This window comes from Aotus nancymaae, unplaced genomic scaffold (assembly GCF_030222135.1).
Source record: "Aotus nancymaae isolate 86718 unplaced genomic scaffold, 86718_ANA_hifiasm-v0.15.2.pri h1tg000099l, whole genome shotgun sequence".
Lineage (NCBI taxonomy): Eukaryota > Metazoa > Chordata > Mammalia > Primates > Aotidae > Aotus > Aotus nancymaae.
The window spans coordinates 3971853-3997868 of record NW_026988514.1 but is presented as its reverse complement, the minus strand read 5'-3'; the positions used below and the strand labels follow the sequence as shown (position 1 = coordinate 3997868).

Sequence of the window (26016 nt, the reverse complement as noted above, 5' to 3'; positions counted from 1 at the left end):
ATCACCACCAGACCTGCTTTACAAGAGCTTCTGAAAGAAGCACTACACATATAAAGGAACAACCAGTATCAGCCTTTCCAAAAATATTCCAAAAATATATCAAAAAGTAAACAGCATTAACATAATGAAGAACTTACATCAACTAATGGGCAAAACAGCCAGCTAGCATCAAATGGCAGTATTAAATTCATATATATTATTAGCTGGATAAAAAGCCAAAACCCATTGGTATGCTGTATCCAGACCCATCTCACATGCAACAACACACAAAGACTCAAAACAAAGGGACGGAGGAAGATTTACCAACCAAACGGAGAGCAAAAATAAATAAATAAATAAATAAATAAAAAGCAGGAGTTGCAATTCTCACCTCTGATAAAATAGACTTTAAAGCAACAAAGATCAAAAGAGGCAAAGAAGGACATTACATAATGGTAAAAGGATCAATGCACCAAGAAGAGCTAATGATCCTAAATATACACGCACCCAATACAGGAGCACCCAGATACATAAGACAAGTTCTTAATGACTTATAAAGAGACTTAGCCTCCCACACAATAATAGTGGGAGACTGTAACATCACATTGTCAATATTAGACTGATCAACGAGATAGAAAATTAACAAGGACATCCAGGACTTGAACTCAGACCCGGAACAAGTAAACTTAATAAACATTTATAGAACTCTCCACTTCAAATACACAAAACACACATTCTTATCAGTACCATATCACACCTATTCCAAAAGTGACTACATAATTGGAAGTAAATCACTCCTCAATAATTGCATAGCATTTCATAGGTTTAAATGAAATATTGGTTGGCTGCTTGTTTGTTATTTTCTTCCCTTATTCCTTCCTGTCTCCATTGTTAAGCACAATTATTGGCATAAAAGAGGTTTTCAATTCCCATTTTTAGACTGCATTCTAGCCTGGGCAATAAAGCAATACTCCCGTTCTCTCTCCCTCTTTCTCTTCCTTTTTCTTCCTCTTATTCATTCTTTTTTTTCTTTCTCGCTTTCTTCCTTTAAAAATAAATAAATAAACAAATAAATAATAAAACTACACATCCATCATGAAAACCACCAGCATAGCAGCCCCTGGAGGGAGAACAGTGATGGAACTCTTTCAAAGCTTCATTCTCAGAAAACTGTCATTATTTGACCTGTCCAGTAGTTCCCATGGAGACCCCACTTACCGTTTTTGTTTGTTTGTTTTTGTTTTTTGTTTTTTGAGACAGAGTTTCTCTCTTGTTGCCCAGGCTGGAGTGCAATGGCACCATCTCGGCTCACCGCAACCTCCACCCCTCGGCTCGCCGCAACCTCCACCCCCCAGGTTCAAGTGATTCTCCTGCCTCAGCCTCCCAAGTAGCTGGGATTACAGGCATGTACCACCATGCCCGACTAATTTTGCATTTTAAGTAGAGACAGGGTTTCTCCATGTTGGTCAGACTGGTCTCAAACTCCTGACCTCAGGTGATTCACCTGCCTCAGCCTCCCAAAGTGCTGGGGTTACAGGTGTGAGCCATTACAAAGGTGCCTGTATTTGACCTGACTCAAAGGTCTCAAATACAAAAATCATATTCCCCAAGTTTTATTGTCAAAAACAGTTACTGGTATTTAATTTCACAGATGCCTAAAGCAGTAGATAACAGTGAAGCAAGTAACAGACTAACCAGAAAGCTTACAAGGAAAGTTCAGTAATGACATGATCATAGAGGTTTTGAAAAACTGCAGTTCATTCCTGAGAATCTAGAAGGTCAAGTGTATGCTCAGGGCTGTGCACATGCTCAGAAAAGTATTTGGGAAACCCTAAGCACTCACTTCTGGCTAACTTTGAGGCTCTGTGCAAGCAAGAAGTAAAGACTAAGGTAGAGTTGTCAACTGCTTAGCTGAGAGCTGAAAGCATGCACAAGCACACAGAGCTCCTTAGCAAAGACTGAGAGAATTATTGACTCCAGGCACTTAAGAGAATTTCTGTCTAATCATTATTTGACCGCTAAGATAACAGCAGAGATTTCAGTGACACACACAAAAGAATACAGACTTTGCAGAAGTAATTCAGAAATGTCACAAAACAAACAACTATTACCACAATAAACAGCAGCAGCAACAAACCCCAAAGAGTGGGGAGAATCTGATTTCCAGAACTGACTTACTAAACAAAAACTTTAGTATATGTGCTGCCAAACCAAGCTAGACAAAAACTTTAAATCAGCTACTTTATTTTTTAAAGACTGAATGAAGGGAATATTATCAAATAGATAATATCAATAAAGGAATACAAATTATTTTTTTAAAAAAAGAACCAAGTAGAAACTCTTAGTATTGAAAACTAAGTAAATGAAATGAAACATTAACAAGAGGGGTCAAGAACAGGTTTGAGCAAAGAAGAAAGAATCAGTGACTTGAAAAAAACCTCCATTGAGATTATCCAGTCTGAGGAACAGAAAGAAAAAAGAAACAAATAAACAGAGCCACAGACACCATAATGGACACTATCATACACATAAGAAGAGTCTCAGAAAAAGAGGAGAGTGAGAAAGAAGACAGAAAAAAATATTAGAAGCAATAATGGCTAAAACTTTCTAAATTAGATGAAAATATTTATCTCCACATCCTAAAAGTTCAACAAACTCCAGGTAGATTTCTAATCAGAAACCATGAAGGGAAGAAAGCAGTTGGAATGACATGTTCAAAGTTCTGAAAGAAAAGAGGTGTCAACTATGAATTCTTTATGCAGCAAAATTGTCCTTCAAATACAAGAGGAAATTATCCAACAAATAAAATAGTAGAAGACCTGCCTTATAAGAACTACTAAAGAAAGTCCTTCAGGCTGAAATAATAGGACAATAAACAGCAACTTGAAATCATGTGAAAAAATAAAGAGGACCAGTAAGGGTAACTTTACTTGTTATATATTTATTGCTATATGTTAGTAAATATAAAAGATAGTATAAACACATTTTATGCACTTAACTGTATTTTTCTCCTATTTCAATTAAAAGATAACTGGTCTATGGCCATACTACCCTGAACATGCCTGATCTCATCTGAATTAAAAGACAACTGCATGAAACAATAATTATAAACCTAGGTTCATGAGCACACAAGGTATAAAATTGTAAATTTTATGACAATAACAGCACAAAGGAGAGGATAGGCAACAGAGCTACAGAGGAGCAAAGTTTTTGCATACTGTTGCAATTAAGTTTGTATTAATCTGAACATTGACAAGTATATATAACATAAATATAGTTATATGTTAAGATGGTAATTATAACCCTCCAGGCAACATGTAAGAAAATAACTCAAAAATATATAATAAAGGAAAAGACAGTAATTAAAATGGTACACTAGATGATATCTAAATATCTATTTAACACAAAAGAAGAAAATAATGAAGGAATAGAAGAACAAAAATGACATCAGACATAAAAAAAAAATAGAAAATCCTACCTTACCAGTATTTACACTAAATGTAAATTAATTAAACACTCTAGTTAAGAGGCAGAGATTAGCAGAATAAAAAAAAAAAAAAAAACATGATCCAACTATATATGCTTTCTACAATAGACCCACTTTAGAGAGAAAACCATGAGTGAGTTGAAAGTGAAAATATGAAAAAAGATATTCCATACAGAAAGTAATCAAAATAGAGCCAGAATGGCTATGTTAATATTAGACAAAACAGACTTTAGGACAAAAATTGTTAATAGAGACAAAGAAGGATATTTATAATGATTAAAGGGTTAATCCATCAACAAGATAAAACAATTACAAAAAAATATGTACCTAACAACACAGCCCCAAAATTCAAGAAGCAAAAGCTGATAGAATTGAAGGAAGAAATAAGACAATTCAACAAAAATAGTTGGGGAATTCCATGACCCCAGTTTCAATAATGAGCAAAACAACTAGAGAGTAGATTGGTAAAAAGAAAAACAAAACCAAAATCAGAAGACTTGAACAACACTATAAGCCAACTAGACCTAACAGACATCAATAGAGCACTCCACTTAACAACAGCAGAATACATACTCTTCTCAAGTGCATGGGAAACGTTCTCCAGAAGAGACCTTATGTTAGGCCATAAATCAAATCTCAGTAAATTTAAAAGAACTGAAATTATATAAAGCATATTCTGTGACCACAACAAAATAACAGAATTCAAAAGCAAAAAGAATCTGGGAAATTTACAAATATGTGAAATTATACAACATATTCTTAAATAACCAATAGAAAAAGAAGAAACCACAAAGGGATTCTCAATTTTACTTAAGTAAAAATATTATAAAATAAATGGACATGACAACATAACATGCCAAAACTTATGGAATGCAGCAAAAGCAGTGCTAAGATAAAAAATGTAAAACTATAAATGTCCATATTAATAAACATAAAGGGCCAGGCATGGTGGCTCATGCCTGTAATCCCAGCACTTTGGGAGGTTGAAGCAGGCAGATTATGAGGTCAGGAGTTTGAGACCAGCCTGACCAATATGGTGAAACCTCATCTCTACTAAAAATACAAAAAATTAGCTGGGCATGGTGGTGTGTGCCTGTAATCCCAGCTACTCACAAGGCTGAGGCAGGAGAATCTCTTAAACACAGGAGGCAAAGGTTGCACAGGGAGCTGAGATAGTGCTACTGCACTCCAGCCTGGGCAACAGAGCAAGACTCCATCTCAAAAAAAAAAAAAAAACCAGGAAGTTCTCAAATCAATAACCTAACATTCCACCTTGAGAAACTAGGAAAAGAGAAGCAAACTAAATTCAAAAATAACAGAAGAAAATACTAAAGAGTGGAAGTAAATGAAATAGAGGGTAGAAAAACAATTGAGAAAATTAATAAAACAAAAATTGATTCTTTAAAAAGATCACTAAAATTGACAAACTTCTAACTACACTGAACAAGAAAAAAATAGAGAGACGACTCAAATTAATAAAACAGAGAGGACATTACCACCAACTTTACAGAAATAAAAAGCACTATAAGGGAATACTATGAACAGCTTTTTGCCAAGAAATTAGATAAACTAGATGAAATGGGAAAATTCCTAGAGAAACACAATCTCTCAGACTGAAACTTACTCAGGTCAGAAAAAATTTATAACAAGATATTAAATCAGTAATCAAAAAACTTCTCACCTACAAAGAAAAGCCCAGGGCCAAAGTCCTTGGTGAATTCTGCCAAACATTTAAAGAAGAATTAACACCAATCCCTTACTATTTCCTTCAAAAACTAGAATAAAGAGCACTAACCAACTCATTCCCTGAGGTCATTATTGCCTTTATACTCAAACCAGGAAACAAAATCACAAGGAAAAAGAACTATAAACCAACATAAACCATCCATAAATATAGATGCAATACTCCTCAACACAAAATATTAGCAAATCAGATCCAACTGCATATTTTTTAAATATTCACCATGACTAAGCAGTATGTATTCAAGGAACGTAAGGTTAGATTGACATACAAAAATCAATGTAATATACCGTATCAACAGACCATGCAATCATCTCAATAGATGCATAAAATCATTTAATAAAATCCAGCATCCATTGAAGATTTTTAAAAATGCTCAGCAAACTAGCAATTGAGGGGAACTTCATCAATCCAATAAAGGGTATCTGTGAAAAATCCAGAACATCATACTTAATTGTAGAAGATCAAAAGCTTTCCTCCTAAGATCAAAAACAAAACAAATATGTTTGCTCTTGCCACTTCTATTTAACATTGCTCTGGAGGTTCTGGCCAGGGCAATTGGATAAGAAAAAGATAAAAAAAAAAAAAAGACACCCATATTGAAAAGAAGAAGTAAAATGATCTATATTTGCAGATGATCTTGCATACAGGAAGTCTTAAGGAATACACATACATACACAGACACACACATTACTAGAGCTAATAAATAAATTCAGCAAGGCTACAGGATACAACATCAATATATGAAAATCAATTCTGTAATTCTATATGCTAGTAATAAACAATCTGAAAATAAAATCAAGAAAACAATTCAATTCATAATAGCATCAAAAAGAATAGAATACTTATAAATTTAATAAAAGTATAAGACTTGTACACTAAAAACTACAAAACATAGTTGGGAGAAATTAATGTAGGCTTAAATAAGTGGAAAGACATCCCATGTTCATGGATTGGAAGACAATGTTCTTCAGATGGCAGTACTCCCTAAATTGACCTCTGGATTCAGTACAATCCCTATCAAAACTCTAGCTGGCTTTGTTGTTGATGCACAAATTGACAAGCTGTTCCTAAAATTCATGTGAAAAAGAAAGGGACCTGGAACAACCAGAACAATCTTGAAAAAGAAGTACAAAGTTGGAGGACTCACATTTCCCAACTTCAAAACTTACTACAAAGCTACAGTAACTAAGATCATATGGTAGTGGCATAACAATAGATCTAAAAATCAACAGAATAAAAGTCAGAATCCAGAAATAAACCCATACCACCATGATCACTCAATTTTTGTCCAGAGTGTCATAATAATCTAATGGGGAAAGAATACTCTGTTCAACAAATAGTGCTGGGACAACCACATAGCCTCACACAAAAGAGCAAATTTGGACCTGTACCTCGTACCATATACAAAAATGAATTCCAATGGATCAAAGACACAAATGTAAGACCTAAAACTATAAAACTCTTAGAAGAAATCAGGTATAAATTTTTGTGACCTTGGATTAGGCAATAGTTTCTTAAATATGACACGTGCAGTCAAATTTCAAAAGAGATAAATTGGACTCGATCACAATGAAAAACTTGTGCTTCAAAGGACACTATCAAGAAAAAATGAAAAACACTACCCTCAGAATGGGAGAAAATATTTATATACCATGTATGTTATAGGGTCTAGTATCCAGAACATATTGAGAACTCTTACAATTCAACGATAAAAATATAACCCAATTAAAAATGGGCAAAAGCCCTCATAGACATTTCTCTAAAGAAAATGTATAAATGACCAATAGGCACATTACAATTGCTCAAAATCATTAATCAATAGGGAAATGCAAATCAAAACCATAACAAGATACTATCTAACACCCACTGGGGTGGATATAATAGAAAAGACAGTAGTAACAAGTATTACTGAGGATGCTGAGAAACTGAAACTCTCATACTTTGCTGGTAAGGATATAAAATTGTGCAACCCATTCAGAAAATGGTATGCTACAGTTCCTCAAACTGTTAAATGAAGTTTTTCACATGACCCAGCGATTGTGCTCCTTATATTCCACAAAATATTTGAAAACATCTGTCCACACAAAAGCTGTATACAAATGTTCACAGTAGCAGTCTTCATATTAGCCACAAAGTAGAAACAACCTAAATATCCATTACCTAATGAGTATGGTTTATCCATACAATGGAATATTACACAGCAATAAGAAGGAATAAGATACCAACATGCTACAACATGGAGGAACTTGAGAACAGTATGCTAAGAGAAGGAAATCAGACACAAAAGGCCATGTTGCATGATTCCACTTATCTGAATATCCAGAATAAGCAAATTCCTAGAGTCATAAAATAAGTTAGTGGTTACCAGGAGCTGGTAACCACTAATTTGGGGAAGAGGTAGTTTAGGGGATAATTTAAAAGTTCTAGGCTGGGAGCTGTGGCTCATGCCTGTAACTCCAGCACTTTGGAAGGTCTAGGTGGTGGATCACCTGAGATCATGAGTTCAAGACCAGCCTGGACAACATGGTGAAATCCTGTCTCTACTAAAACTGAAAAAAATTAGCCAGGCATGGTGGTGTGCACCTGTAGTCCCAGCTACTCAGGAGGCTGAGGCCAGAGAATCACTTCAACCCGGGAGACAGAGGTTGCAGTGAGCTGAGATCTCACCACTGCACTCCAGCCTAGGCAACAGAGTGAGACTCAGTCTCAAAAAAAAAAAAAAAAGTTCTGGAATGAGAGATTATGGTTCCATTTGTGAACATACTAAAACCCACTAAATTGTGCACTTTAAAAAGGAAAAGTTTTTTATGCGAATTATCTATTTCAGTTTCTTAGAAGAAAAGATGACGATGGCCAACATCCCACTCCCAGGACAGCACTCGATGTTCCTCATAGGTGCCATAATCTAACGGGTGAGAATGGTCTCACTGTAGGCTTAATTTGTATTTCTCTTATTATGAGTGAGAATGAGCTAATAAGGCTTTTTTTTCTGAATGATGTGCTTGGGGTTTCCCCTTTATTCAACTGGTCTGTGGATTTTTTTCTTATTCACTTTTTTTGCCTGAGTATAAGGCTAAGTAATCATATTCATTCATCCAATGACTATATTCCAGGGGCTTAGGGTTGCCTCATCCTGTTCTAGATGGTGGGATATGGTCATAAACATGACCCAAAGAGTCCTGGGCCTCATGAGGCATAAACGGTTGAGGGGAGACACAAATACTAAACAGGCAAATACACACCAGCCAGCAACAAGTGCTGTGGAAAAAACTAGAGCAGGCAGGGAGGGCCAGGAGTGGATGGAGGCGGGGGCTCCGTTGGTGATAATATGGCTGGTTGAAGAAGGCTCCTTGGATGAGGTGACTTCTCACCTGCATGAAACAATCCCAAATCACGTAGGGAAGAACTGACCCCAGAGGAAACAGACTCTCCAGGCAACAGAAGAAATCTTAGCGTAAGAACCAATTGAGAGAGAGAGAGACCTGGGCAGCTGCGTCCATCTGAGGAGCCGGATGCCACGACTGAGGACCAACCAGACTCCAAGGACAGCAGCCAAGACCCGCAGCCATCCCCTCACTGCCCCACACCCAAGCCATTGCCAGCTCCCACCTGCTGGCATGCTACCCACTTCCTACATGTGACCATCTGTCTGTCCAGCCTCCTTGGCATGATCTCATCCAAGTGGTTATCCGCTTTTCAATGTGGAGTTACAGGGACCCCACTCCACCCCAGCTAACCATGCTCTTCCGAGTCAGGGTCCTGGGGGAAGAGGGTTCTGTCGGCCTCAGCTTCTGAAAGCACTTCCACGGCTCCCACAGCTCTAAGAAGGAAGACAGTGCTGGTGATTTGGCCAGCAAGCCCAGCCGCACTCTGGCCCATTCCCATTGCTGTCAGCAGCTCTGCTCCCCCAGGCACAGTGGTGCAGGGTCCTGCCCAGGCTAGCTGACATCATTGCCAAGATGGGACTGAAATGTCATTGTCTGCACACGGCTCAGGCCAGCAGGGCATCCTGGCCCCTGGCTGGCTCTGGGGTTTCCTGTTCCCCCTTGCCTGCTGACCAAGGCCAGTTCTGTCCCTCAGAAGGAACCAGCTGGGAAGGCCAATGGGCAGGATGGGCTGGGCCCTGGAGTGTCCCCCGATCCTTAGAGTCCAAAACAGAGGATGCTCGTGCCCCGACAACTGCCCCCTCCAACCACGGCTGATGCAGACACCAGGGTCTGCTGCTCCCTAATCAGGCAAGGTGCTCTTGCATATCACATGTGTTTAATGTATATTTAAAAGCAAGATGATTCAGTGCCCTCCTAGGAAAACCCCCGAGGGAGACAGCACGGTGCTCACAGCAGGGTCTAGCGGCCAGGATCTACCTGTGTCTCCCACCGAGGGAGCTGGCAAAAGTCCTTCGCCTCTCTGAACTTCAGCTTCCTCTTCTAGAAAAAAGTGGTGAGTGACATGTGCCTAAGGGACCAGAGCAGCTCCCTGTGGGGCACCTCCTCCAGCACAGTGCACCCTTGGCTGCGACACGGTCTCAGGGCTATGAAGGAGTGCTGCCTGGGAGCCAGCTGCCGGGATGCTGATTTCACTACAGCTGGGGAGAGGAGGGCTGCCCAGAATGGAGGAATGGGGAGAGTACCTGTCATGGGAACTCCTGAGCAGCTATGATGGTTTCCCTGTTGGGGGACACAGAGACCACCTCCCAAATCCACGTGCTATCACCAGCCATAGGGCACAGTAGTTCCAGCTGACCCAGGTCAGTGTCAATTCCGCCTGTTGTCTGACATAAGTCACTCTCAGAAAGTGCCCCACCCCACCCAAGTAGATGGCGGGGGGGGGGGGGGGGACGGCTAGAAACAGATTCCTGGGCTCTGCCCCCAGGCTGACCCAATCAGAGTCTGGGGGCGTGGCTCTGGAGTTGGACTCTTCTGCCAACCCAATAGGAGCCCAGCACACAGCCAGACTTGAGAACCCCAAGTGTGGGGTGTGCTGAAGGGGAAGAGGGTCAGGTACCCCAGGGGGTCCCTTCCACGCTCCATTCTTCATTGACTCCTTGCTTACATTTGCCCCTCACCTATTCCCTAGGTCAGGTCAAATGTCAAAGGCACCTGAGGGTCATCGTGGCTCTGCTGTTTTCCCACCTGTCACCTGGTCAATGGCGGCTTCCCAGCTGAAATGGGCAGAGAGGGCTGGAGGCTGGGGAGCAGTGGCCCTGGGGAACAAGGCTCAATGGACCCTGGCGCCGACCGGCAGCCCTGCTGAAGCCAGAGACACCTGGATCGAGGTGGGAATGCGCCAGCAGGAGCAGCCCGAGGCCAGGCACAGACAGAGGCTCCAGCAGGGAGGCTCACAGCTGAAGGGAATGTGTGAGGAAGGGCCTGGGCCTCACTCTAGGGAGCGCCTCTGAGGTGGCAGGGCATGGAAGGCAGTACCTATCCCCCTGATGGAGGCCAGGAAGGTGCCAGAAACCCAGAAATCCAGCAGGAAGGGCTGCAGGAAGAGGCCTGCTCTGTGGGCAGGGGCCTCATGGCACTCATCTGCAACCCCACTTCTGAGACTCAGTTTCCCTTCCTGCCGCAGTCCCAGCGTGCAGCACTGATCAGCCAGCAGCAGCTGCCTGGAGCCCTCATGAGAAGCATCCCGTGCATTCCATACCAGGTCTGCAATATTCCCCCAGGATGAGGACTGCGTGCTTCCCACCTGCACTTGCTGCTGCCTGATGCACCTCGTGGGTCCCCTCACCATCCTGGGATTTGCGCTTCAGCTGGAGTCCCCTAGGAGGCACACAGGCTGGAGCAGGAACAGCATGGCTTCCAGAACACACCCACGCATGCCAGAAAAGGAAAAGCCATACAGATCGATTTACTGCCCCTGCTTTGCCACTGAGTACAAGGTGTCAGTGTGTGTGATGGATGCAGGCCGCTGTGAAAATTGAGATGTCAGCCCAGAGCCCACAGCCAAGCCACCTCACCTCCAGACGCAGTCAGGACGCCACAGTCCTATTAATTGTGCGAGCCCTGAGCAGGCTGTGAAATGTGCTTGTTGAGTGATAGCTGGGGAGCTCGCCCTGTCCGAACTGTTGGGAATCTAGGTCGTTGCCTCCACACTCTCCGGCTCACGGGACCCCTATGCTTCTGCCTCCCCGTGCACAGCCACTTCATCTGGCCCAGCAGTGGTGTGGACCAGCCCCCTGACCCTCACAAGTACCAGTTCTCTCCTTGCTGTTGTCAGATTCAGAGGGGACAGGTGAAGGCACTGTGCCGCAGGGAGTCTCCCCAACAAGACGGACCGCTGGTGATGCAGGAGCAGCAGACAGGGAGGCCCTGCTGGGTGGTAGTGACACCCGACACACAGAGTGGTGTCGAGCTCCCAGCTGGCCCTGGCCATGGCAAGTGTTGTCAGAGGGTGAGGACGCAGAGGGCACCTGTCACCACTGATGCTGGGATGGCCAAGGGCAGTGACGTGCCTAGGGCAGACCCCAGGAGCAGAGGGGGTTTGGGGGCATAGAGGGCTGACCCAGGCACTCCTCTGTGTGTGCACGGCACTGCCACCTACCCACCCTGTGTGCATACAGAGTCACACTCCACATCGTGGACACATCTTTAGTTTCAAGGGCGTCAGCAGGTGGGGCATAGAGCAGGGCACTCCAGACGGAGCAGAAAGACCAGCAGACCCACCTCTCCACAGCCAGGCCTGGGGTAGGGGGTAGGGGAACCAGGCCAGGAGTCAAGAGCCTGGCCAGGCACTTGGGGTTGGAAGGCAGGGAGGAAGGGGTGGGCTGCAGGGCTGCGGGACTCCACATCCAGCAGCCTTTATATTAGGCAGGCCTGCCTGGGAAGGGAGGGCAGGGCACCAAGTCACAGTCAGAGGGCCACCAAGTAGGCCACTGGCAGGCTGACCTTCCAGTGGGGCACGGCAGCCCAGGCACACAGCCAGAGGGAGGGAGGGTGGACAGGAGGCCTTGGTCAGCCACCAAGCAGGGCTCAGATCCTGTGTCTGCTCCCTCCTGATGAATTCTGTGTAGTCAGTGACTCTGCTCAGCCATGGACTCCTGGGAAGGGAGGGGACCTGGCTGTGAGGCAGACACAGTGCACTTTCTTTTCCGAAGGTCTGATTTCCCCTCACTGTCCCAAGATCAGGGGCTTTCAGCAGAGGCAGAGGAGCTGACGGCCCAGTGCTGATGGCCTCCACCTGTTGCCCCTGTTTAGATCTGTGTGGTAGGGCACCAGCCCTCCTGCCAAGGGCATGGGTTTCCTTAACAGGCACATATCCTGCAGGCACTGTGGGCCTGGCCCAGACCTCCACCCGCTGTGGGCTGCACTCTTCCTGCCGGTCCTTCCTGTCCTCTCTACCTCGGGGCTCACGGCAGCACCACTAACCCCGCGCCCAGGCCATCTACTCTTTCAGGACCCGGAACTGACACCTTCACACCCAAGTCACAGCAGGTGAAACCCAGCCTCTGGGCCTCAGCTGCAAGCAGGAGGCTGGGTGGGGGCTGGGAGTCCATAAGGCTGTGCTCCCTGAGCAAGTGTCTGTGGCCATAGGCAAGGCTGGAAACTGAGGCTGTAGCTCAGAGGTAGAACAGGTCTCTGTGGGGTAAGCTCCAAGCAGGGGCTCCTCCTAGGGCCCTCAGAATCCATGATTAAAGAGAGGGAAGAAAGGAGACAGTCCCTTCATGGCACACAAGGAATGACACCAGTGACTCCATGGGGTCTGACATTGGGACCTCCTTGTGCAGCTGGTGGCCCCAGGGCCCACTGGAGGCCCCTCTATCCCCACGCTCTTGACACACTCAGCTGAGAACGCTGGGGACTTTCCTCCCAGGCAGAGGCTCCTCATTCCCAGGCATCTGGAGAGGAAACCGGGAAGTGTGGGGTTTCCAGCACCTCCAGGAAGCTCCGGCCACCGCCTGGTCACTGCCAGTCAGAATCCAGCCCCACCCAGCCCAGCTCCTCTGGCCGGTGTCTGGCTTGGCTGTAGTGGGAAAGCCCAGTAGGAAGGAGAGCAGGATCCAGGAAACCTCCCAAAGTCACCACACTGCATGGCCCCACCCAGGAGCTGGCATCCTCCAGGCCCCTCACACCACCGGGCCAAGCTGCCCAGCCCCACCCGCCTAGGCTGCCCACTCAGCATTGCTCCTTCCTACCCTGCCCACTGCCATCTGGGCCTGGATGGCTCTGGGACGTCCTGGACAGTGGAGCAGGCTGAGGTGAAAGAGTTGATCACCATCCTGACCAGCCCCAGGGCTACACCCTTGTCCAAAGGCTGCGGACAGCTCCCTCACCTGGGAGCTGTAGCTCAGAGGTAGAACAGGTCTGCACCCTCTGGGTGCAGGCACACTCCTCACTCCTCATCTCGCAGCCCTGCCCAGAGCCTGCACTCGGAGCAGGACAGGAACATCACAGCTCTGCCATGTACCCTCTGCAACCACTGCTCTGAGAAAGTGAGGAGTGCCACTGGCACTTCATAGCAGCACAGACTGAGGCCAGAGACCCGAAGTGTCTGCCCAAGGACACAGGATACTCGTCAGGGACAGAGTTGGAACCAAAACCCAGACTCCCACATCAAGGGAATCCTGGAGCCAGGGCTAGGGGTGCTGGGGTGGGAGTAGGCACAGGTAACGGCTCAGGACCACCAGGTGGTGGGTGTGTGGCCGTTCCTGGGCACCCGTCACCCTTGGCTCCTCTGGGAAGACTCTGGGTTGGCTCCCGGCCCTCTCTGCCCACTGGCACCCCACTCACCCAGAGGAGAACCAGTCCAGAGTGGGGGCATAGTGTGGTCTAGGCTCCTCCTATGCCCTCCTTCCTCCCCTGGTTGCCAAGCAACGCTAAAGCTGCACTCCATCATCGGGGAGGCCCTCTCCACCTGCCTGCTCTCTCCTGCCCCCCAGAGCTGCCACAGTGTTTAGGCAGAGGCTGTCCCCAGCCTAGAGGGAGCACTGTCCAGGAGGAGGCCCCCAGGGGACCCAGAGTGAACTGACTTCACGGAGCTCATGCTAATGACTGTCCTGGCCACACTGTGTCCCACATGCCACAGGTGGGGTGAGGACGCTGAGGGGGCCTGGAGTCAGAACAAGGCGGGCCGTGCAGGGGCAGGTGCGGCAGGTGCTGCTGGAGGCCTCCCCGGAACACACAGCAGCCAGCAGCCAGGCAGCCAGTGGAGAGCTTGGTTCTTGATCCAGCTGCGAGTGGCTATGTCCTCCCTGGAGCATGTGCCCAGAAATGGGCGAGGGCTGAGGGGCATGTCACACAGGCAGAAGAACAGGAACAGGAGCCCCAAGGAAAGAAAGGGCTGGTGGGGTGGTGGCTGGGGCTGGGGGAAGCAACTGCCAAGGGAGGAGAGTGAGAAAGTGAGGTCAAAGACGCAGACCGGAGTGGCCTCTCCAGGGTCCCTGCCCACACCGTGATGCACGGGTACCTTTCTTGGCTTCCCAGGGCACCCCACACTCAGTGCGACTCTGGACCTCAGCACCTTCCCCCACACAGGCTCCCATCCCCGGTTCTCTCCAGGTTGGGGCTGAGGTGTGTCTGGTGTGGACCAGTGCACACCACAGCCAGGCAGCAGTGCCCCTGCTGGCAACATCCGCACACAGACACAGACAAGCCATGAGGTGGCATGAAACCCCAGGTCTGTGTTCCCCAGCTTTCCTGCCATTCCTGGGTCACCGGCATGAGTCCGTCTTGGGGCCTGGCACTAGCTGTTCCCCCTGCAACCAGAAACCCCCTTCCTCCCTTCAGAGCTTTGCTCGAACCCGGCGGCTGCCCTCATTTTTCCCTCCTGGCACCTCTCCCTCCTTCTCAAGTCATTAGGCTAATTTCTGTCTATTTTCAGGTTGTATCTACATTCCCAGAGCCTGGGCCGTGCCTGGCGTGCATGGCCTGCAGTGGGTGGGATCATGATGACACATCTCTCACAGGCCAACTTTCTGCTCTGCAATGGTTCTGCCTGAGTCCATCTCTCAGGGGCAGGTGAGGGTGAGCTGCACCTCAGTCTCTCACATGGCTCCAGAGGCCACAGCGAGGGGGAGGAGCTGTGAGGCCTGGGTCCACACCCTGGACCAACCACTTTTTGGTTATCAGCACCGGCAGGGCTCTTGACCCCTCCAATCCTTGCCAACACAGTGGTGGCGATTTGCATGCCCACCCTGGGCCCACTTGTATCTAGACGCCCCTCATCAGGTGGGCAGATGAGGCCTTTCCCAGTGAGTCCCACCAACACAACACAGTGTTTAGTGGGGAAGGCGGAACATGGGTCGTGCCTGGGAGGCAGGATTCTGGGACTGAGCCTGCCTCTGCCTTTGCTGCCCCAGGGTGCCTTGGCCCGCCCCTCCTCCACACCTCTGTCCCATCTGAACTGCAGGCAGGTTCCACCAAGTGACATTCTCCTTCCTAGGACAGTGGGGATGTTCTCAGACCCCGTCATCCCCTGTGCTTCCCCTGGACCTCCCCAAGGGATACTGACGGCACACAGCAATGGGCAACGACAGAGTCCAGGGTCCCGTCAGTGGTGCCCTCCCCGTTCGAAAGCAGGCCTGGGACTCACATTCTCCAGCGCTAGCCCTGACGCCGCGTTAGGCTGCCCTGACCTTTTTACACAGCTGTATAATGTCTGGTTGCAGCCAGGGGTTCTCCCCTGGGCTTCCATGGGGGTGCATGGCTGTCCCCACTAGCCGGGGAAAGGTGTGCCCCCTAGGACTGACAGACTCCTGGGGCCAGTGCCTACTACTCCCACCATCCAGGCAGCCAGTGCTCTGACCAAGGCACACGGCTGCAGCCTGGAGAGGGCGGACAGGGCGAGGCAGGGGAAGGCAGCTGGCTGGGCCAGGACACGAGGGCCTCCAGTGTCACCGTTCCGGAGGCTCAGAGACCAATTAGGCTGGGGCAGGTTTCCAGTGGGCATCTGGGGTGAGCTCCTTCCCTACTCAGGATCCCAGACAAAAGCTGCCTCTACACTAGGTGGCTCAGAGCTGTGGGGAGGGGTGCCCTTACGGAGGCCTGCCTTCCCCTGAGTCCCCAGAAGCCTGCACCAGTCTACTCCCCATTGAAAGATGGGGAAACTGAGCCAAGGTTTTAAGTCAACTCTACAGCCTGCATCATCTGAGTAGGTGGGTATGAAGTGTCTCATCTTGAGATGAGGGATTCTGTGAGTGGGAGGCCCCCAAGGCTGGCCTGGCCTGTCAGAAGGCCTGAGGTGAGGGGGCTGTGGAGGGTAAAGTCACTCCTCCTAGTGGGGCAGCAGGAGGGTGAAGTCTGGCCTTAGTCACCACCTCCCCTGCCCCATGCCATTCGCCCTCCTCTTTCATAGCCAATCTGGTGTCCCACCTCCCTCAGGGCCACCTGCCACTCTATGCCTCATGCCAGAAAGGCAAGTGTATTTCCTGGGGACAAAGCTGCAGGCCACACCAGGCAGCCATCCCCTTGGGAGGAGAAGAGCAGCTCAGTTTGGGTGGGCTGCAGGGCACACTGGCAGGGAGACTTGGAGGGCCTGGCAGGCTTGGGGGAGCTGCTGAGCTGCAGGGCTACTGGACGGATGCCCCACAGGAATTGCCTCCATCTCCTCTTTGTGACACCCACACCCACCATCCACCCACTCAGCAGCCTCTCCATGCCTGGTGGGCTTTCCGGGCAGCCCATGTGCTGTCACCTGAGCTGGCCCCCTGGCAAGCTGGAAGAGCTCACTGGGCACATGGCCCTCCTGACAACCAGGCCCAGCAGGACAGCTGGGAGCCAGAGTGGAGAGAGGGCCTCAACAGGGGCTGATGTGTAGGCCCCAGACTCCCCAGCCCATAGCCTTTCCTACTCAGCCCTCCCTCCCGGCCCACAGCCTCTCCTACTCAGCCCTCCTCCCGGGCCACAGCCTTTCCTACTCAGCTCTCCCTCCCGGCCCATAGCCTTTCCTACTCAGCCCTCCCTCCCGGCCCACAGCCTTTCCTACTCAGCTCTCCCTCCCGGCCCATAGCCTTTCCTACTCAGCCCTCCCTCCCGGCCCACAGCCTTTCCTACTCAGCCCTCCCTCCCGGCCCACAGCCTCTCCTACTCAGCCCTCCTCCCGGGCCACAGCCTTTCCTACTCAGCTCTCCCTCCCGGCCCATAGCCTTTCCTACTCAGCTCTCCCTCCCGGCCCATAGCCTTTCCTACTCAGCCCTCCTCCCGGCCCATAGCCTTTCCTACTCAGCTCTCCCTCCCGGCCCATAGCCTTTCCTACTCAGCCCTCCCTCCCGGCCCACAGCCTTTCCTACTGAGCCCTCCTCCCGGCCCACAGCCTTTCCTACTCAGTCCTCCATCCCGGCCCACAGCCTTTCCTACTCAGCCCTCCCTCCCGGCCCACAGCCTTTCCTACTGAGCCCTCCTCCCGGCCCACAGCCTTTCCTACTCAGTCCTCCCTCCCGGCCCACAGCCTTTCCTACTCAGCCCTCCCTCCCGGCCCACAGCCTTTCCTACTCAGCCCTCCTCCCGGCCCACAGCCTTTCCTACTCAGCCCTCCCTCCTGGCCCACAGCCTTTCCTACTCAGCCCTCCTCCCGGCCCATAGCCTTTCCTACTCAGCCCTCCCTCCCAGCCCATAGCCTTTCCTACTCAGCCCTCCCTCCCGGCCCATAGCCTTTCCTACTCAGCCCTCCTCCCGGCCCACTGCACTGCCTTCACTGGCCTGGGGCTGTCCCTGGTCTCTGGTTCCCTCATCTCTGGCCCATCCAGCCTGAGCCCAGGGTTAACAATATGACTGTCAGTCAGTCTCTTCCTGGACAAACAGACAAAGCTCCTCTGTGTACCACACCAGCACAGCACTTCGTCCTGGGGCCGGCAGCCAGGAGCACAGAGAAGAACCTACGGACACTCACAGTGACCCCAGGAAGAGGAACATCCCAGCAGGGTGAAGGTGCTGTGGGACTCAGGGGCAAGCTGGACCTGAGGTTCCATTCTGAGCCCCCCCAGGGACCGGCTGAGGGCCTGCAGGCACAGCAGATAGCCTCCTGCCTAGGGGTAGCAGCAGCGTCCCCCTGGGACTTGCAGCTGGGCCCTACCCAGACTGCCCCAGGCTTGCAGCCTTCTGCAGAATACTGGAACGCCAGCAACCAAGGGCTGAGCAGTGCAAGGGCCAGACTCTAACTCCCCTGCCTCAGAGGGAGGCCAGCTGTGGGTCAGTTGACACTCCAGAGTCCCCATGGAGTCAGGCTAGACTTGGGCTGCAACTGCACCTCTGTCCAGCCTCCTCTCCTCCCTGCATGGTCATTCCCACACAGATGTCCCTGAGGGTGCACCCACTCTAAATCCTTCTATCAGAATCCCAAGCCCAGGCACAAAGTCACAGCCCTCACAGGCAGGGACAAGATGAGAGGACACAGAACAAGTGCTCAGCAACCCAGAGGAGGGGCACCTCCTCCCCTCCAGGAGGTGGAGGTGCTCCCCGCTGAGGCCATCCAGCTGAGCCCCAAGGTGGGAGTGTGCATTCAGGAGGCACAGGGGCAGGGGAAACCACTTGCAAGGGCGGGAAGGGAGATGGCCAGCTCAGGGGCTGGACAGAGGGGCAGGTCAGGGATGGCAGGAAGGCTCAGGGAGATGAAGGGAGGCACCAGAGAAACACACCATCTGCTCTATAACATGCTTCCTAGCGCACAGGAGTGACCTGGCCTCAATTTCTGCCTCCGCCCCTCTCTGCAGACCGCTGAGGCTCATCAGCAAAATTGGTGTAATGATCCTGATATCAAAAAAAGGTGGGTTATGTCACACGTCGGTGAAACGCCCAGCAGAGCCCTTGGACAGCGTCCCAGCATCTGGGACCTGCATGTGCCCCCTGCACATGCCTGCACACCACACCCAGGCCGGGGCACGGGCAGGATGGGCTGAGGGCACCGGCCCACCGGCCTCCCCACACCTGCTGCTCCTTTCTCTCTACTCTGTAGCCTGGGCCCTGCCTGGCACTGGTGCTGCCCTGGAGACCCCTTCCTCTGTCTTCCCCTGACAGTGTCCTCAGTCGCCTCCCATAAGACAGCTCTGTACTGGGCACACCCCAGGATGCATCTGGTGTCCTGCCCTGCAGGGCTGAGAATGCCATGCTGCCCTGGAGTCCTACCCTGGGTGCTACAGCAGGCCAGAGAGCCACTATGGAACCCCAGTGCCCACAGGAAGGGCCAGGCAGCTCCCCAGACTGGGACCCCACAGAGAAGCCAGGGTCCACCCCTCTCTCAGGACCCCAGCAGGGAGACTCCTGTGCCCACAGGAGGCCTGGCCACTGGTCCGCCCCCTCCCACCTTTCCCACTGCAGGAGCCAAGGAGGGTACCTGGGCGTGGACTTCTCTTGTACAACTGGGCTCTCCAGACATCAGCAGGGTGTGTAGCACTCGATGGCCGCAGCCCACAATGTGCAGCATTCTATTTTTATCACAACCCCAAAAACTTCTGATTTCATTGTTTCTTTGACCCATCATTTAAACATGCATTTCAAATTTTCTAAATATATGACTCTTTTAGAGTTATCTATTTTGTTATCACTTTCTCTCCTAATTGTGCTGTAGTCGGAACACATGGCCTGAATGGCAGTTTCTTTGACATCTGTGCAGGCATCTCCGAGCCAGCGCTGACTGCACACCCACCAGGCTGTGATCTCAGTTGTAGGTCTTCCCTCCAGGCCCCACCCTTGCAGAAGCGCCCTCCCCTTCTTGGAAGTAGTTCTGGCTGCCCTGGCCTTTCCATGAAGTACAGCTGGGACCCTTGGCCACACCTGCCAATGCAGTTTACTGTCAGCCCCTCCTAAGCCCTCCTAACCCTCTCCACCACCACCACTCTCCGCAGGGCAGATGATCTGGCCCAGGTACCTGCAGGTTACTTCACAACAGGTGCAACTCACTCCAGCTTGGTCAGGGTGAGCCCAGCTCCCAGAAACACCCAGGCCAGAGGAGGGAGAGGCATGGGGCCTGGAAGGCCCTGTCTCCGTAGCAGGGCCAAGCAGGAAGGGCCCTGCCTGCAGAGGACAGTGTGGGCAGCCTGGGCTCTCCCAGGTGCCACCGATGCTCACCTGGCTTGGCCTGGCCTGTGGGGGACTCCACTTCTCATCCAGCTACCCACTGCTAACAGCAATAATAAAATGAGTAATTGATGAAGCCCCCTCCCTGCTCTGAGTAATTAACTCATGAAAGCATCAGGGCACCCCCAGAACTCCCCAAGCTCCATCCTCGTCCAAGCCCCATCCTCACAACTGGTCCATTCACCCCGCCTCTGGCCCTGCCTTCCTTCCCCAGCTCTGAGGGAAGAGGCCTGGGTCCTAGCAACTGGGGACAACCCTCCTCTTCTCAGCCAGCAAAGCCGGGGCTGCCCAGCTCCCACCCAGAGCCTGTCTCTGCATATTACCTCCATCCAGACCACAGCCCTGGGAAGAGAAGCGGGGCCCAGAGGGCATGCTCAAAGCACCAGCCAGAATGAGGTGGGCACAGAACTAGCCTGCAGAGAAGTCCAGGTAGGAGAAATCTGGGCCTTGGAGTCTGCATCTGTACAGGGACAAAATACCTGGGAAGTACCTGGTGCTGTGGCTGGGCATGTCCCCCTAGGCCCCAAGGAGGAGGCCTGCCCCAGTGCCCCAGCTTCGGCTGGTGTCCAGGCCACACCCAGATGTACTCAAGGCTGCCTGACATTCACATTCGTCGGGTCTGGGTACTAGAGACCTGGAGAGCCCCATAGGCAGAGACATTGGGGGAGGGTCTACCAGATTTGGGCAACCTTGGTGTGGGGCGGGGAAGCAAACCCTGCTGATAAGCCTTCAGAATACGCCCCCTCTCCTCTCCCAGCTCCCACCAGCCTCCTCCACAGAAGCTACTCTTTGTTAACAGCGTTGCCATGGCAACCGGATCCAGGGAGAACTCTCTCTTCAAGGTAGAGTCTGAGGGTGACACTTGGAGAAACGGAAGTAGTGGTGACAACAAACAGGGTGCTGGCCTCCCAGCCCTGACCCCAGGATTCCTTCCTGGTCCAGGACCTCAGACAGCATCCCCCCAGACACCATCTCTCCAGACCGTCCCAGAGCTCTCAGGTCTGCTCCCCTCTCCTGACCTCTCCCTGGTGTGGGGACAGCAACGTGGCCCAGGTCAGGCACCTCTGCCCACCACACACAGCAGCTCAGGCACTTTGATGCACCTCCCTGAGGATGTTAGTTGAGTCCGCCAGCACGGCCACTGTCTCATGGCTGGGCTCCAAGAGGCCTGGTGCAGACTGGACTCCAGGGGATCACAGACAAGTACACCCAGGGCAACTTCTGCAGAGCAGCCCCAGGCCCCCAGCACAGCCAGAAGGTTCAGGAAGGCACCCGAGGAAGGCTGGGAGCCGCCTGAGGGGAGGGAGTCCCAGCAGAGCCCATGCCCTGAGTGGGAGAAGAGACTGCAGGGGAAGGAGGCCACTGCACTGTTCCGGCCAGGGGGTGGCAGCCCGGCCCACAGAGGTGGCAGTGAGCAGGGAGAGGCAGAAGGGGCAGAAGAGAGGTCTGGAATGGGGTGCCCCAGACTGTCTGACAACTCCAGGCAAAGGGAACCTGGCAGAGGGGGCGAGGGAGAGCTGGCTGCCCACTTATTCAGATGGGGAGGCTGGGGCAGCCAAGGTTCAGGGTCATGATGATGTGCATCGTCACCTGGGAGGCATCTGACAGGCTCACAGGCTGACAAAGCCCAGAGGACAGGTAGGGGCTGATGGGAGCTAGAAGCAGATCAGCACAGAGGAGGGAACAGACGCTGTGGCTGGGAAGAGCGTTTGAGCCCAGGTCCTGAGGAACAGGGACTTTGAGTGTCCCAGGACATGAGGAGGAGAACCAAGGGCTGGCCAAGCCCAGGAGATGGGTGTCTGGCAGCAGGGCAGTAGACGTCCATGGCCTCTCAAAAAGATATCCCTGGACTGGAGGAGGTGTGTGCAGATTGGCGTGGGTGGGAGTGAGTGGGAAGTGAGGATATGGAGTGAGCAGAGAACATGTACGTCTTCAAAGTCAGCCCGCACAGCGACCAGGGTGGGGACGGCTGAGCAAGTTTTGTTGCTGTTTTTTAAAAAGGAGAAGCACCTGCCAACCAGGCAGTGACATCTTTGCATCCCACGTGTGAAGTGCCCACCCTGGGCTGTTCTGTCTGGAGTCCCAGCCCAGGCCTCTCCTCTTCGAGCTGGTGCTGGCCTCTGCTCCTTGAATTCACAAAGAACCCCACAGCCCACTCAAAAGAGACAGGCAGGCCTCGGAGCCCCTGCTGGCTGCCCTGGGCAGCACAGGCCCACAGCCTGGCCCCTAGCCCCAGCCTGGGCAGTGCCCAGGGCAAGGCAGGCAACCACAGGTGGGGAGAAGCTTCCCAGGGCAGGATAACTGAGTGTCATTCTGAATCATGCCCAAAGGCACCCATGTGCTTCCTGGAAGGTGCTGCAGCAGAGCTGGGGCCACCTGACTGCTCTCTCCCTGCCTGGCTTCCCTCTCCAGTCCACCGGGCATGGATGGCCACAGCAGCACTCACACCCACCCTCCCTCACAGCACAGGCCCTGCTTGGGCCCTTGCACCTGCCCACTCCCAGCCAGACACCCCTCACAGACCCCTGTCACAGTGCCTGGGGCAGCCTCTGCCAGCCTGTCCCAGGTGGTAAGCCCTGAGGCCAGAGTCCCTCTTGCACTCTGAGCAGGCCAGGACCCCGAGGGGCTTTAGGGCTTCTCTTCACACAGTGCCCACCAAGCCACTGCTGGGCCACACCGGCTGACCTTCCCAAACCCTGCTCCGGGGCTGCTAGCTGGGGAATTCCTGCTGTCCTAGTACGCAGGGACATTCTGCATAGACTCCTGGCAGCTCGCCACTCTGGGCCAATCCAGAGCCCACTCTCACACACCCACAGCCCCAGGCTCTGTGCCCAGAAAAGTGGGCAGTGAGCCCTCTCTGGACCCCCGCAGGTCAGGCTGACAGCCGTAAGGGAGGGCCTCTGACACCCCCAGCAGGCGACCAGTGGGCATCAGAGGCCCTCCTCTACGGCTGTCAGCCCACCAGTGCCACTTCAGTCCCCTCCCTCTGCACATCACACCCTTGCTAAGTAAACACTCATCCTCCCCAGCAGGGAGTGGGCAGGGGAGGGCAGAGGAGCTGGGAGGCAGGTTGGAGTGGGTGGGAGTTACAGGAGGCAGATTGGAAGCTCTGAGAGAAAAACAGCCAGAGCGCTGGGCCGAAGCAGATGGCCTTAGGAGGAAAAGGGGGAAAGGGAAGGAGGGGCCACCAAGGGGCAGCAGAGAGTGGGGAGATGCCTTGAGTCTCCCTCCCCATCTGCTATGCCCCCAGGGCCCACCCCCAGCCCAGGGCCCCTCCTCTGGGGTGGGCCACGCAGAGAAGAGCATCCCTCTGCCAGCCCCTCTCCCGAGGACAGTTGGTGGGGACCAAATCTTCTGCCCCAATCCCTGCCTTGGCACAGCACCTTCACTTGACCTATTTGACAAATATGGCTTCTGTGAAACCCACGGTTCTGTGGCTAAAAACCAAAGGCCAACCAAAGCTGTCCCATCTTGCCCCTGGCGTCATTCTACAGGTGGGGACCAGTGTGCTCAGGGGCTCCTGACCACACTGTGTCCCAATGTCCACTCGCTCACCTCCCCAGCGGCCCCTCCCACCGCCGGGGGCCACTAGTGTGCGTGGCTCTCCCCATCCCGACCACTTCCAAGCACAAATGCCATTTCTCCCTCCTCCTCCTCCTCCCCTGACTGCAGTTGCTAAGTTACACCAAAAAACCCCTCTGCTCTGTGTGAACTGTTCCATTTCTACAATTTGCCAGGTGGAAGGGAGCCATCCGGCTGGCAGCTCAAAGATGCCTCCCAGAGAAAAACAAACTCGCTGGCTGGACTTCAGGCCAAGGCACACCTGGGACACCTGCTTGGCTCACAAACCCAGGGGCATGTGCAGGAGGACAGAGCTTCTCCGCTTCATCAGAGAGCCTGGGGATCCAAGCAGCTCACGCCCTTCTCAGAAGCAGGACCTGCAGGCCTGCTGCACCCCCACCTCAGCTGGGCCACTACCACCCACAGCTCTAAGGACACACACTGGCTGGAGGGGCAAAGAACCCACCCACATGTCCCTGGCCACCCAGCCGAGGTCTTTCATGTGCCCCCACTCTGAATCTTCCCTTCCTGGGCTGGGGTCCTGAGGTTCCAAAGCAAAGTGCCACTGGACATCAAGGTGAAAATGCCCTCGGAAGTCATCAAAACCATGTCAGTCTACAGATGGGGAAACTGAGTCTCAGAGGCCTGCAGCCTGCCGGTGATTCACTAATTAAGACCTGTGGCCTCTAGGCTGGAGGCCCCCCAGAACCCCTTAGACTCCAGGGCCCTGAGATGGACAGGCAAGATTGCATCCGGATGGCAGCGGAGAGCCCTGGGGAGCGGAGGGAACCAAGGCCTCTGGGAGCCTCCCCTGCGCCCAGCCTGACTCCTGTGTTTCAGGCTCCTGGGACCGATGACCATCTGGGTCCTTCCCACCCAGGACAGTGGGAGAAGAGTGGCAGTAGAGGGGAGAGTGAACCAGAGGGGAGCTCACCGCTCTGAGCAGAGAGGGAGGGAGCCCAGGCCACCACCAGGTCTCTGCCCCCAGATGGCTCCCAAGAGGCAGGCAGCGGCCTCTCTAAATATCCACCAGGTCCAGCACCCAGAGGCAGCCAGAAATGCAGGGCACAAGGACATGCCAGCGCGTCCCTCCCCACACAGCAGGGGACTCCCGCGCCCACCTCTCACTCACCGACCCTCAGACCAGAACCAGCTGCACCTGCCCCATCCCTGCGGCCGGCAAGGCCCAGGGCAAAGAGAGCGTGGTCCTTCAAATGACCCTTGCCCAGCAGGGAGAGGGAGACACCTGCCACAGCCCTGGCCCTCTCCCCCAAATGCAGAGCTCAAGCCCCAATTCCTCGCCAAACAGCAAGGGCGTGAGATGCCACGGTGGGGCCCAGAATGCAGAAGAGCAAATGGAAACTTCCAACTGCGCAGCCCCGAGCTCCTCCGATTCCCCAGCCCCCTCCCCCACGCCAGGCTCCGGGCAGCGGACCTGCCCGCGGTGCCCACGCCTGCCAGCCGCGTGCGCTCCCGCCACGCCCGGCCCAGCCCGGCCCGCCCGGTGCCCTGCAGAGGCGGAGGGTGCAGGGGGTCCCGGCGCCGTCCAGCCCGGGGCGGAGTTCTCAGCAACTCCGCGCACCTGGCTCCCCGCCGCCCTCCCCCGAGCGCATCCCCCGCCCCGCGCCCGGAGCCCGCGCCCCGGCCCCACGACGGCCGCGCCGGGCGGGACCTCGGGCCGGCGCACGACCCGCCCTGCCCGCGCCGCGACCGGAGAGCACGGCCCCGGGCGGGGGCGGGGGTCCCCGAGGGACGGAGGGTCCGCGGCCGCTGCCTACCTCGGTCCGGGCCAGCGTCGCTCCCGCGCCGCCCTCGCGCCGCAGTCGGGCCCCGAGCAGCGCGCGGCCGGCGCCGGCGGCGGCTCATGCTCGGCGCCCGGGCCCGCGGCACCCGCCCACCCGCGGCCGCCCCCGCGCTGCGCCAGCTGCGGGCAGAGAAGCTCCCTCCGCAGCCGGCGCCGGGGAGCGCGAGCGAGCGAGCGAGCGAGCGCCGAGCGGGCACGGAGCGGGCGCGAGAGCGCGGGGAGCGGGCGGGCGCGGGGCGCAGAGGGAGGAGGGTGCGGGGCGAAGGTGCAGGGGGCAGGAGGAGGTAGGACGCGGGACGGGGCTCGGGCAGAGGGCGCCGGGACAGGGCGGGCTCCAGGAAAGGGCGGGCCAGGCTCTCATTTAAAAAGGTTAACCTAGGAGGCGATGCGGCCACCGCATTTAAAAGGCCCTTTCGGGACTCCTGCAGAG

At 52.9% G+C, this 26016-nt stretch overlaps 1 protein-coding gene across 1 annotated transcript in view; it reads right to left on the bottom strand.

The window, feature by feature from the left end:
* The window catches only part of RASGEF1A (RasGEF domain family member 1A), a 71068-nt gene extending 45280 nt beyond the window's left edge, over positions 1–25788 (bottom strand). Inside the window, exon 1 of the mRNA XM_064370075.1 lies at positions 25561–25788. The gene's annotated coding sequence lies outside the window, so the exon portion shown is untranslated. The remainder of the gene's footprint in view (positions 1–25560) is intronic.
* Between the last annotated feature and the right edge of the window lie 228 nt (positions 25789–26016).